The 15,307-nt window shown below is 37.2% G+C and overlaps 1 protein-coding gene across 3 annotated transcripts in view; it reads left to right on the forward strand.

Annotated features, from left to right (window-relative positions):
* LOC112050724 (protein sprouty) overlaps positions 1-15,307 on the forward strand; it is a 58,554-nt gene that overhangs the window by 17,722 nt on the left and 25,525 nt on the right. For all 3 annotated transcript variants that reach the window (XM_052882057.1, XM_052882056.1, XM_052882055.1), the window contains exon 2: positions 14,367-14,395. The gene's annotated coding sequence lies outside the window, so the exon portion shown is untranslated. The remainder of the gene's footprint in view (positions 1-14,366; positions 14,396-15,307) is intronic.

Here is a 15,307-nt window from a genome sequence, read left to right on the forward strand (position 1 = left end):
TTTAGTGTACAACTTTCTAATTTCTTACCTTATAAATGGTAATTTACAAGAAAACGATATGAAAACTTGTAAAAAAATAAAAAAAAAACGATATGCAGAAAACTATGCCCGTGTTTAGTAAGACGTGGGTTTAAATCTCCTTTTCGTTTGTACAAAGTAATATTTGGTCTTATATAGACTATACTGTTTTATATATATTGACAGGCTACTGTTAGTATACCTATTTCTTTAAACTTTTGACGAGGGGACTCGCGTGATTTTAATTTGTATATTGCTCGAATTGCTCTTTTTTGAAGTACAAATATAGAATGTATATCAGCAGCCTTGCCCCACAACAAAATACCGTAAGACTGTGGAAGTACGCAAAATAAACAAGCCAATCTTATAAAATAATTCAAAATAGTTCTGCAGTCCCATTAAGTTTCTACGGTAAATACGTTTCAACCGCCACCTCAACGACGAATGAAAATTTTAGAGAATTGCAGCTCCGTGTGCCATAGGAGCGATACGTCGTCCGCTCACTGCGGGAGCTCCGCTTATATTGAAGTTGAACCTTTTTTTAAACAGCGCCCTAGGAATCGTGTTTTTTTGTTGTAGCCTTATATGTAAATATTTAGGTTCAAAGGCAGAGAGGTTCATGTATTATTTTATGCCAAAAACTTTAAAAAAAGAAAGCCTTCTGCTGAGGACCATTAAAATGTATTGTTAATATTTTGTTTGTTTTTGTTAGCTATTAATGGTATTCTGCTATCACCAGAACCCATAAAATACTACCTATTAGAAAACCTGACCTCCAGATTTCAATTTATAGCCTCAATAGCTCAACGGTAAGAGCGGTCGGAGCCATCACCGAGGGGTGGTGGTTCGATCCCGGCCCCGTTGGTCTTTTGTCGTACCCACTCCCAATACAGTATTTCCCGACTAGTTGGAGGGGAATGGGACTATTGGTCATATTTAAAAATTATTTTTTTAAAAATAAATTATCTAGATTATAATCGATTATCAAAATGTCTTATGGCAACGTCCCGTCTGGTTAATCGAGTTGTGTATTCGGTGAATGGAACCGTCTTCATCAGAACGAGAGCTTGCGTACGCCAGACATACTTCATTTTATGAATGCAGAAATTATCTCCGTCCATGCTACTTCTAATAGGTACCTAAGTACAGTCGGTAGCCAATTTTTGAGTTTGGTTAAGGTTCTTTTTTTTAATTTTTTTTAAAGAATATATGCCATATCTTTCAAATATGGCCAATATTCCAATTGTCCTTCAACTAGTTGATGAGTTTCGTTTGGTACTTTCTAAAACCACCACGGTTTGTTTGGAAGTTTGGAACATCAAGTTTGGAAGGTTTCAAGGGCTCAACCGTTCAAGTATACTCGTACTCGTAACTCGTACTTTTTCAATATATTCCTTGACACAACATGTAAATTCCCCAGAATCTTTTAGATTCGGTGCAATTTTTCGTTTTTGAAAATGTCTTCCACCAGTCCTTCCCCGAAGTCTATAATTGGCTACCTAGTTACCTACTTACCTACTAAAAGCATAGGCTGCAATGGGGTAGCTACCCAGGGGCATATGGGCAATGCCCCTCAGAGGTATAGCGGTCATCAAGTTCAGGGGGCGCTCTAATTCTTACCACAAAAACGCGATCAAACTGCACATTGAACGAAAACGAAAAAGAGCTGATGAATATTTTAGTTGAAAAATCATAATTACTTTAAACGTTAGTGGGACTAACTTTTTTATTTTCACCAGGGCTCTTGGCCTTCTGGCATTTATATAATGGGGTAAGTCTGGGTATCGCATGCTCTCCATCCACAAAATACTTAATACATTGATTGGCTACACAAAATCACAGATCAGTTGAGAAGTCTCCGCGTCGCTACCAGCCGGCGCCATGCTATTTTTGTACCCTTTGAAAACGCCGCCCCTTATGTTTTCACTCACAGTTTACTTAATTCCCCCCGGCTTTTTGACGTAAATAATTACGTAGGTAAATAACAAATATTTACATTTTATACTGAACACGACAAAGTCTACCAGGTGACGCTTTGATCGCATGTTAAGCTCGTACAAGTTTTTTTTTTCATTACAATCTTAGTATAAAGCCTTTAGAAATTGTTTATTTCTTTTTATATTTCCCTCGCTAATATCAGAAATCATACCAAGATTGTAATTTAGCTTCATGGGTGACCTTCAAAAAGCACTGTTAAGAGCACATCTAGTAGGTTTTCTTCTTCTAAATGTTAGAGTAATTGTTATACTAACATTTAACATTTTACTTTAACTAATATTAAACTTAGTAGCCTTAATAGCTCAACGGTCGGACTCTTTACCGAGGGGTGTTGGTTCGATCCCCGCCCGTTGGTCTAATTGTCGTACCCACTCCTAGCACAGTCTTCCCCGACTAGTTGGAGGAGAATGGGAATATTGGTCATATTATAAAAGATATGGCAAATATTTTTTAAAAAAAAGAAACAAAAGATGAGAAGAATTTTGAAGAAGCATTTAGAATTTATTTATTTTTCATGTTTTCCTTGGCATACCGTAGCTACCCTTTATCAAAAAACACGAAAAAGTCTTAAACGAAAAAATCGAACTTTAAGGAATTTTTGTTTAAGGACATAATTTCTCATGAAAAAATATATACATTTTTTTTTGTGTGTAATTATTATTGGTATTTTGTTTTCTCTGTGTATTTTTTGCACTATCCCGCCACCTTTATCCACCTTTGGATAATATGCATATTATCCAAAGGTTGTCTGGCAGATAATGTATTTTCTTGCTTGCTTTTCTTCCAATGGATAAAATAAATAAATAAATAAAATTTCAAGTTAGGGATTAAAAGCCACCACAACCCAAACCCCATAACTGCTGTGCGTACTAACCTGACAAACTTCGAGCTTTTAAAAAAAGTTCTTCCATGTAGAAGGTCCGGCCGTTACAGGTCATCAGACCATAACTAATTCTATATTTTTTTGTCAATTTTATTTTAGTAAATCTAAAATAACAACAATCGTGTAAGTATTTGCATTTTGATAATGTAACAAGAAGTGCGTAGTACAATCGAGATAATGATAAAAAATGAAGGTCACCCGTTACTACGTCTTACAAACCCATCCGCAGTGCCTGACACAGCTAGACCTCCATCAAATTATAGAAGTTTGTCAGCTCATTCTCTTACAGTAGATATCTTAATAAGGTATGGTAACCAAGGTGTCTTTAACCCTAGATAGCTAACCTCCGTCGATTCGACGGGCACCGAAATATCGCTGTCATTTTCAAACAGTACAGCCAAATGTTTCATCTCGGCTAGCTCTGTTGCCAGCAAGGTCTCCGCGGTAGTCTTTGGGTCGGGCAGGTAAGTGTTATACTTATCGAGATACGACGTTTCGACGGATATCTTAATAAGGTATGGTAACTATGGTAACCAAGGTGTCTTTAAGAAATAGCAGGTTTCACAACGATACTTTATACTATTAGATATGTTACGTGCCTAAAATCGCCGCAAAAAGTAATCCGAATTCCGCTCGACTGAGCGGACACATGTACAACTTTGTGTTTACTTATGTTATATATCCTACAAATATTATAAACGCGAAAAACACCGCAACTACTGAACCGATTTGGCTGAAATTTGGAATGGAAATAGATTTTACATAGGCTACTTTTTATCCCGAACAAATCCTTGGATTCACGAGTATTGCGAAAACTTTATGATTTTGATGGTATGAATGTTTGTTACTCTTTCACGCCTCGGCTGCTGAACCGAATCACCTGAAATTGACCACTTCACACACGCAGAGAATTAAGAAAATTCTCAGGTATGTATGTGATAATACACACGTGATAATTATTTAATTTTTTAAAATGCACACAACTGAAAATTTGGAGGTGCATGTCCCGGACCGGATTCGAACCTACGCCCTCCGGAATCCACTGGACTATCACGGCCCAACTACAACATAGCTTTTAAGATTTTACTGTTTGCGCCTATTACAACACATTTTTCAAAAAATATCAAGTTTTAACGGAATGTAAATTACTGTCCGGTTTCCATTTTATAGCGATCTTTATCAGTAGGTATTCCGTACAGATGCGGTGTAGATACGATAGTTATTACTTTTATATGTTCTAGAAGAAACCAGAATCGATCGTTAAATGTTGTAGATAGTGACCCTTAGACCCTTAACACATAAATGCATACTTCTATACTAATCACACTGATATTATAAAGGCGAATGTTTGTTAATGTTTTGCGCTGCGGATACGAAAGCGATTTGGCTGAAAGGAGATGCTCCGAAATTGTTTGGAGCCCAGGATTAGTGTACCCTGGCGGAAATAAAAGAAGATATTTTTTTTACCTATTTTTGATTATACAAATCTACGAATTCACTTTAATTGTTTCGAAATAATATTAAGGGTTCAATTCAATTCAATTTTTGATTTTATGGCTTGCTGCTAATATTAAGGGTAATAATGGCGGATTGATGACGTTTTCAACGCAGTAGTCGATTTGACGCTTGCTGTCAATTGTCATGTCATAGTTACTTATACGCCAAGACGCCATCTTGTTTGATTTTCGCTCAAAACTTTGGGTTTGATTTTTATTTATTTCCTTTTATTTAGTTTATTATTTAGATTTTACTAAAACACATGCGATATTCAATTTCTTAAAATGGAGACTGGACCGGACCGGATTTGAACCCACACCTTCCAGAATCGGGGGCAGAGGTCATATCCACTGGGCTATCACGGCTCGTATATATATTAAGAAGAACTCAATAAAATAAAGCATTCAACATAAACTACAGCCTACGACACAGTGTTTCCGAACATTTGGTATTATAATGAAGTTGGTTAGGATTAAGAATTATTTATCTGTGGAGTAATATTCGCGATGGTGCGGGTGGGCGGCGAGAATGTGGATATTTTGGGCCATTATCGCTCCCACGCCTCACTATTGGCAGAAAAATGTTACAAAAATACATCGTCGCAATCCACACTCTGTCTTACACCGACCGAGACCTAACCTGACATTGCCCTGAAGCGCCGCAGACCGCTGCCATACGTATCAATGAATCTTTCAACTGTTTGCGACCACTGTCTGACGTCACAAGTACTGCACACCAACGATATTCTATACTATAGATATATTACGTGCGTACAAAACCACCATGAAATTGATCCGAATTTAGCTACTCTAATACTCAGCGCGCAAATGCACAATTTTATGTTTACTTACATTATATTTATGTATATATAGTTTTTACATATACATATTTTTTTTCTTGAATACACAACTCGACATTGTAGATAATATTTAGGTACTATTTGTTTAAATAACTTTCGTTGTTTACTATACGACTAAATCAATCAATCAATTTATTTATTTGCAGATACATGTATTATATATATATATATATATAAGTTTTAACGGAATGTAAATTACTGTCCGGTTTCCATTTTATAGCGATCTTTATCAGTAGGTATTCCGTACAGATGCGGTGTAGATACGATAGTTATTACTTTTATATGTTCTAGAAGAAACCAGAATCGATCGTTAAATATTGTAGATAGTGACCCTTAAGACCCTTAACACATAAAGGAATGCATACTTCTATACTAATCACACTAATATTATAAAGGCGAAAGTATGTGTATATGTTTGTTCCTAATTTGCGCTGCGGCTAATAAAGCGATTTGGCTGAAAGAAGATGGTCCAAAATTGTATGGAGCCTAGGATCAGTCATTGTACTCTGGTGGAAATAAAAGAAAATAGTTTCCTTACCTATTTTTGATTATAAAAATCTACGAATTTACTTTAATTCTTTCGAAATAATATTCATTCTCTTCCAATAAATGCAACACTAATAAGGGTAATAATGGCGGATTGATGACGTTTTCAGCGCAGTAGTCGATTTGACGTTTGCTGTCAATTGTCATGTGATAGTTGCTATACGCCAAGACGCCATCTTGTTATAACTCAAAAACTTGGGTTTGAATTTTATTTAGTTTATTATTTAGATTTTACTAAAAGACACGCGATATTCAATTTCTCAAAATGGAGACAACTGAAAAGTTGGAGGTGCATGCCCCGGACCGGATTCGAACCCACACCTTCCAGAATCGGGAGCAGAGGTCATATCCACTGCTATCACGGCGCGTATATATATTGTATTAAGAAGAACTCAATACAATAAAGCATTCAACATAAACTACAGCCTACGACACAGTGTTTCCGAATATTTGGTATTATAATGAAGTTGGTTAGGATTAAGAATTATTTATCTGTGGAGTAATATTCGCGATGGTGCGGGTGGGCGGCGAGAATGTGGATATTTTGGGCCATTATCGCTCCCACGCCTCACTATTGACAGAAAAATGTTACAAAAATACATCGTCGCAATCCACACTCTGTCTTACACCGACCGAGACCTAACCTGACATTGCCCTGAAGCGCCGCAGACCGCTGCCATACGTATCAATGAATCTTTCAACTGTTTGTGACCACTGTCTGACGTCACAAGTACTGCACACCAACGATATTCTATACTATAGATATTACGTGCGTACAAAACCACCATGAAATTGATCCGAATTTAGCTACTCTAATACTCAGCGCGCAAATGCACAATTTTATGTTTACTTACATTATATTTATGTATATATAGTTTTTACATATACATATTTTTTTTCTTGAATACACAACTCGACATTGTAGATAATATTTAGGTACTATTTGTTTAAATAACTTTCGTTGTTTACTATACGACTAAATCAATCAATCAATTTATTTATTTGCAGATACATGCATTATATATATATATATATACAGGTGGTCGGTAGATGTAGATGGTAAATGTATCTAGCCAATTTGGCATGCAAATTATTTATTAAGTATTTAATGATTTAAATAACAATTTCACCATTTATTTACATCTTTACAGTAATTTTATAAGTAAACATTTAATAATTAAATGAAAGCCGTTTCCGTTTCGACGCGTTATTGACATATCTAATGGTATAAAATCTTTGCTCCACAATCTGTCTTGAACCAGGTCCTCACGGCAACGATAAAACTGTGCAGTCTGTTTGTGCAGTTTTATTGAAAGTGGCGCAGATTTTTTCACACTGTGGACGTTCGATGTACTGTATAAATGGACTGCCATGCCATTTTTGCCGTGTGGGACATTATCGAGACCTAACTTTACCGCTGCCGCTGCGATACGCATCAATGAATCTTTTAACTGTTTGCCACCACTGTCTGACGTCACAAGCACTCAGGACGTACGGGAATAACAGACTCTTGAGTAATTTTTCGTACCTGAAGGCAAAACATAAGTAGTAGGAACCTATTCGGTAGTAGAATAGAATAGAATAGAATAGAATCTCTTTATTTGACCACACACAAGTAATGAAATAAAAATAAACAAACAGAACATAAAATACATACATCTGGTCGTGGACAAAAAAGGTTGGATACCTTTACCTCAGCACGATGCCACAGCGAGCTGTGGCGCTGGTTTTCAGGTGGAACCTTGTGTGTTCACGGACGTGCCTACGTGACGTGTCTTAACTTAAAACTTATACATGACTACATATTATGCAATTTATACAAAGTAAAATAAAATAATGAAACAAAAAACAAAAAAAGAACAGAGTAGAAAAAAAATAACGAAATCAACATATACGGGAAACTAAATTAAACAGGAAAAATCAAACAATAAATACGAATCAACCCGTAAAGTGAACGATCTGCCGCCACCATAGTATTGTAGTAGAAAAAAAGGAATTAGTATTATGGGTTATTTGTTTGCTGATCCAATAATAGAAGAGCTTTATATTTAGTCTTTAATAACCCAATTGTACGTATATGCAGTATACGTATATAGTAGTGATATGCAGTATATGTAATCCACCTTTCTTCGAAAATTTGCTTTACTTGCCAATAAAAATGCAGAGACTTCCAAACATTAAGTTAAAGTAAATATCGTTTACTGTTTAACTGAAAACTATAAATACTTTAACTGCTTTGACTTAATACGTCTTTTAATTTTATCTACGCATTTTGGTAATTCAATTCAATTTAAATATAATTGAATTCGATACTGAAATGTAGCTTTCATTGTGTATCTGCATACAGGAAAGTTTCAAGAGCGTTTTTCGGGAAAACGCTGGAAGACACTGGGTATTTTTACATTTATAATGTTATATAGAAACACAATAATTGCCTGTTATTAATAACTGTATTGAATTATTTTATCAAAATAGTTTTGCGTATGATAAATTGTTATTGAACGCCTTGTAATGTTCATCGGATTTTCCCAAGCGCGATATAATCTACTAGCTGACGCCGCGCGGTTTTATCCGCGTGGTTCCCGTTCCCGAAGGAATATGGGCATAATATATAGCCTATAGCCTTCCACGATAAATGGGCTATCTAACACTGAAAGAAATTTTCAAATCGAAATCGAATTTAGTACACAGAAAACATATGGCCAGTAGTTCCTGAGATTAGCGTGTTCAATCAAACAAACAAACAAACTCTTCAGCTTTATAATATTAGTATAGATTTGTAAACGGTCGGGGAAAAATGTCTCCGGGTTGAAAACAATTCATTGACCAGGGAAATTAGAATACATGAAAAGCAACTTCCTTTATGAAAGTAAAATGCGGGTTGGTAATTTATTTTCAAAGTGAGTGTAACGTACACGTAAACCATTCATTCATTCATTCATTCATTGATACATTTTAAATTCATAATAAAAACAAATATTTTATCTACTTAGGCAGCAAAATATCGTTGATTTCACCCATCAAAAAAGTGTCTACGCACGACGACGCACAGCACATTGCGGAAGATACGGACGGCATCCGTGGCGCAGTGGATTCGGAACGGGGGTCCAAGGTTCGATCCCCGGCTGGGCCGATTGAGGTTTTCTTAATTTGTCCAGGTCTGGCTGGTGGGAGGCTTTGGACGTGGCTAGTTACCACCCTACCGACAAAGACCGTCAAGCGATTTAGCGGTCCAGTACGATGTCGTGTAGAAACCGAAAGGGGTGTGGATTTTCATCCTCCTCCTAACAAGATGGCCCGCGTCCATCTTAGATTGCATCATCACTTACCATCAGATGAGATTGTAGTCAAGGGCTAACTTGTAAAGAATAATAAAAAAAGACGAGCACACAGCTAGTCATAAGCATGTTAATGACGCGAACCTTAAGATTTTCCCCTACCAAAAAGTAAAGAAGTTTTCACATTAAAAAAAAATCAAAGCTGTCCATGGAGCATGGACACAGGATGCATGGAGTAGCAAGAGATTAAATCTCATTAATAGCGACGGGCGATATTGTTTCCTCGTGCACAGTATCGCCTTATCTCTCTTATCGTCGCTACAGAGAGCTGAGACGTAATGGAAGATGTGTGTTCCACATCGGGACCATCTCGGCCCGTTTCCGGTGCTTGTTTACAAAAAATAAATACATTACTACTTTATCTACATGTAGGTATACTATGTTTTTCTACTCCCGTTTGGTAATGTACTCAATATATGGGTTACTGCAGTCACCTTTGGGATGGTCCCGCAAAATGTCAGCTTGATGCATTAGACTCGATAGATCAGCGCCAGAAGGATAATAGGGATGATGACTGTTTTTAAAATGGTATATAAATTAGGAGTATGCTAATAGTAAAGCAATTTTGTAAAAGTAACAGGGTATCTGCGATCATTACTTTCTGAGCTACAGGGATTTAAAGGGTCAAAAATGCGACGTTGCCGCGGATCCCTGAAAAACGCCCCATACAAAATGGTACAAATTAATGACGTCGCAGGTACATAATGATCGTTAGATTTGTATGGGCGTTCGAACAAAATTACTAATATCTTCGTTATTTGTGCGTTTATGTTTATAATTCACATATAGAAAAATATCACATTTATTGTAAGGAAGCTAAAACTGTATGAATTTTCATCTAATTACGATAAAAGATTTTTAATAGATTTTGATATTTTATAATCTTATTTATTTTGCAAATATCCAGACACTCTTTGCTTTTATGTATAAATTAGTTAACATTGACCTTTTTACCCGAATGTATCATAAAAATCAATATATCCAAATCTAGTCATCATCCCCATTGGTAATGGAACGTTGACACAGGCGAAATTGTAGATAGTCGCAATGTAGCTTGTTTGTCGGTTTTTTACCGGATATTCTTTGTTAAGTGTGCTCGGGAACTTCACCATCTAGTTTCTCCTTCCTTTCTACCACAGAACGGCAAGGCGTACGTATCGGACGCATCGCATCAAGCGGATTTTAGTATTCTTTGTATAGAAAGTCATACAAATGCGTCCACTGATCCGCATCGTACGGATCGAACAAATTTTAATAATCCGTTTTAACAGACAATCTAACCTGTGTAAGCAGATTTTACATAAAGGAAAATAGCCGTGATAACCTAGTGGATATGAACTCTGCCTTCGATCCAGAGGGCGTAGGTTCGAATCCTGTCCGGAGCGTGCACCTCCAACTTTTCAGTTAAGTATGTGCATTTTGAGAAATTAAACATCACGTTTCTCAATCGGTGAAGGGAAACATTGTGAGGAAACTTGCATACCTGAGAATTTTCAAAATTCGCTAGGTGTGTGAAGTCTGCCAATCCGCATCTCTCATTTTGAGAGGAGACTCGTACTTAACAGTGAGCCGAACATGAGTTGCTAATGATGATGATGATGATGAAAACAGGTAGGTACCTACTTAATCATAAATATGAAGTTAAGCATACAAGCATACTTTTAGAATTTCCAAAAACGTCCTTTCGCAAAAGTGCTAAACGCAACAACTGAGTAGAAAAATCCGCAACGCCATTTCTTACGTACAAAAAGCGACACGAACGCGTGCGAAGTCGCAGCCAGAAGCTAGTGTTGTACAAACTCGTTGTCCAAAGCGGGCGTACGAACCGGCCGGCCGAGATACTTGGTGCGATTAAAAATCGTTACAACTTCCGTTCGGGTCCGAGTCTCGGCGCGGAGGCCCAGATAAAAAAGATAAATAAAAAAAAATAACATTAAGATCGATACGGCGGGACGGCGCTACCTGTTTTTTTTTTCACCGAGCTTAGAGTTCGAGGCAATTGGGCCGTTGGTGTCGCTCGACCAACTTATTTATTATAGCTATGTACATTCCACGGCTTGTTAAAACTTCAAATTGAATAAAATTTCAACTATAAATGACGTGAAACACGGTTCAAATAGTGGAAGGGTTTGGGGAACGATGTATCAGTCAAATATGAACGGGAAAATTGTGGTTGCTGGAATTCCGCTAAAAGACGTGCTATGCTAAGAATCCAGTCAATTAAAATTATTATTCGTATAGGGTCATCAACTTTTCAGCCTATTAGTCACATAGCTTGTAGCTAGTATGCCAATATTAATACTTTTGAATTAAAATTGTCCAATTATACCCTATGTATTCTGTGCTATAGTCATTAATACAATGCTAAATCGATCAAGTTGAACTTAGTGTTAGTATTGATACAGTTAGTGTTTATTTTACATAGTAAAATGTTGTTTTGGTTAACCCTTACAGAGCGATTTGGTAATTTGAACTTGACTGGGTTTAATCAATATTTTATGGCTTATATAACTTACGTTCTAGATGGCATAAAATATAATATTTAACATAATGATACATTTCCATCTCGACATTTTTGAATGATAAATCACTTGATGAAACTAAGATACTAGTGAATCTCGTTATCAAGTTAAGGAATAAAGGTCGCATGACGAACGCTACATTTCCTTTATTAAAGTTTATTATCAAGTTACTCTAATGCTCAAACGTATTTACCTCAAATGCTCAAAACTAATAAACGCTATCAAGTGCTTACAAATTATTTACTAAACAAAACCAAACACGACCTCTGTTTCCGGTCATTAGGCCCTGCTGATTAATGAGAGAATACCTCGTAGGTACAAGAGATTATCATTATTCATTACTCGCGGCTCGCAACGTACACTGCCTGCTTTAAATCTTTCCAAGAGCCTCTTGTACTTTCTGATGGCTGCAAGTAAAATAACAATTTATTGCCTATCTAGCTTTTAAATTAAACTGTAGTGTATTTTATTCTGATTATTATCTCGCTCTATACGGATTATTACGTGCTATCGAATGAGACGCTATAAACGTCATTAGATATTATAATGCGTTCGTCTTAAATGACACTCGAGAAACAAATTAATGATGCCATAAATACCCTCCCATTTGCATTTAAAAGCATAGAGCTTTAATATAACGATCGCGTCGGGGAAAGAGCGCAGAGACGCTCGCACCACAGGGATCGGTTTAGAAAGAATTTGCATCGAATGATGTCACGTATCCGGCTGCATCTTTTAGACCGACTACAAATCGAACGGGTTCGATATTTTTATTTAATAGCAACCGGTAATAGATGATATTAGATTGATACAAGACGACGAGCGCAGGAGATCGGCAGCAATTTCACGAATGGTGCGCCTGCGCCATGATAATTAAGTGTTCGAACGCGATGGTGTGTGCGTGGGCCGAGGGGAGCGGGCGCGGGCGGCGCGGGCGGGGAAGGCATATCAAGTCTGGTAACTATGCGGCGTAACTCCGGTAGCAGTGCAACAGGTCTGAGCGGGGCCGCGGGGCGCAGGCGCGGGACGGTAGGAAATCCTTTGCTCACGCGCGCACACAGGCACACTCGCGCTAGTGTGCGCCATCCGGTTCTGTTTGCGCGTGCGCAGCGTAGCCACACGGCGCGCGTGTGTGCGTGTCTATCGAGTCGATCGATCAATGAGCTCGACATCGACTCGGACTGTTGCCTGCATGCAACTCATTGATTAACGCTATGAACGTGGAATTGTTTATTCATTCATGATGAATATTTTTATTTCAAATGAACGTTTTTGTTGTCCGCTACCCACAGGTTGACCTTCTCGAAACATACTTGCAATATTGCCGTGGCGTACGTACAGAGACAAATTAAATATTCTCTCTACATCGTATACGGTATGTACTTGTAGACACAACTACACAGGTCGTGTATTCGTCCTTACGAAGCAAATTGCCATAACATGCGTTGCTATACCTACGTTTATTATCTCAAAGTGTGCCGATTACGATCGTTACGTGGGAAAACAATTGCTTACCTCGCCTGTATTGACAGACGTATCATGTTATTCCACAGTAGGTACCTATCCACTCAATTATCTTAATCGTTCGTATAAACGTCACGTCGTCCATGCCGTGTGCCGCATGCCAGGTGACTTGCGGACATGATCCGCTTCCTTTTGGCTTTAAAATTATCGGGACACTTACAGTGGACTGAAACAAAGTGCTAAAGGAGATGGTCCATTTCAGGTCTACTCTTGTACCCCGTATCATTAAAACTTAAAAAATACAGTGTATTTGTTAAAATCTAAATAAGTGAATAAATGAAACTAAATAAAAAGAAATAAATAAAATTAAAACCCAAGTTTTTGAGTTATATCAAGATGGCGCCCTTAAAATACTATGACAGCAAACGTCAAAACGACTATTGCGTTGAAAATGTCATCAATCCGCCATTGTTACCCTTATTAGTGTTGCATTTCTTGGGAGAGAATGAATAATGTTTCGACAGAATTAAAGTAAATTCGTAGATTTGTATAATCGAAAATAGTTAAAATTTTTATTTTCTTTTATTTCCGCCAGTTTACAATGACTGATTGTAAAATGGGCTGGGCTCCTTACAATTTTGGACCATCTCCTTTTTCCAGTCAGAGTCAGTCTATGTCAGGTTTGAGACTTGTCATCGACTTGGATTTCCCCGGATCTCCGCATTTCTGATTCGACCACGCAGAGATATTCTAAGCTCTATCCAATGTACATCGATTGAATTGCAGTTTTAAACGCCTCAATTTTGGATAGAAGCAGGCGTTACTTTGCGGAAGTTCATCATGAATATATAATAATTTTGCAATTGCACGTTGTAGAGTCAACATCTCCTGAGGATGCTCTGGTTTCGGGGTGAAACGTACGTAGAGAGTATTTTGTCGGACCTGGGTGACGTTGTCGCATGGGTTCGTCGACTTTTCGCGGATGATAGCAAAATAAATCAATTATTTTTGTTGAAATTCGATATTCAAAACAAAGGAAATAATTTCTTCAGTACTTCCTTTGTTCAACTGAAGAAAGGAAAGTTCAAAGCGACGCTAAAGGTTAAAGTTACACAGAAATCATTTATGACCGCTACTTTTAAAGTTTTATAAGCGATTCCACTCTGACGAAGTCTAGGATATTTACTCGTACTTAAAAGTTCGTTTTCTATTGTTCACAAACATTTTCTTTCTACTTTCAGATATACGCCGGTCCCTTAAGAAAATGCAGGTGAGTGATCAGAGATGAAAAAACAGTACCTACAGGTTTGCGGATTCCTCAGAACACATCGTCCGTTACCGTACCATCCCGTTTTATGGGACCTATAACTTATTGGTCGATCAACACTATGTTTTCCAGACCAGCAACTTTTTTGGTCTTTTCTACAAACATAAATATTATGATTCTTCATCTTCAAACATAAATGTGCACATCCTATCGCAGATAGCTGTCAGTTTTTTCTTAATCTCTACAAGTTACCCCTTTGACTACAATCTCACCTGATGGTGAGTGATGATGCAATCTAAGATGGAAGCGGGCTAACTTGTTAGGAATAGGATGAAAATCCACACCCCACACACGGACAAAAACTTCTATAGTTTAGTATAACATAATACCAAATCTAAGCGCGTTTTCCTCAGAAATTGACAGACAACTATTTTCGTGAATTTGGGTGCGATACAGGTCCTTCTATAATTGGTCTGCGGGTACAATAGATTAATTTTGTTCACACATCACTACCATTACATATATGGTAGTGCTGGGACTGGTGCTTATTTAATCAAAGATTGCTTCATAATACGCGATTGGAATAATTAAACACCATTACCGATACATCGATATTTATTGCTGTCATTTGTTTTAAAATATGTATTGTATCGATTCGACATTGATTCTTGACTAGCGATGAGCTGGACAGTCCCTGCTAATGTTGAAGTTTTACATTTTAACGACATTTAGGGTGATTGTGGGAACAGTGGGTCACCCTTTTTTCCGAGTCATATATCTCAAAAACCATAAAAGCTATCGATGTCAAACTTTAGTGGAAGAAAGGTAGACTAATTGGCTGCGTTTCGGTATACAAATATATGTATTATACTTAATAGTTTTTGAAAAATATATATTTTTTTTAAAAATGGCTTT

The sequence above is a fragment of the Bicyclus anynana genome, chromosome 6, assembly GCF_947172395.1.
Source record: "Bicyclus anynana chromosome 6, ilBicAnyn1.1, whole genome shotgun sequence".
NCBI classification, from domain to species: Eukaryota; Metazoa; Arthropoda; class Insecta; order Lepidoptera; family Nymphalidae; genus Bicyclus; species Bicyclus anynana.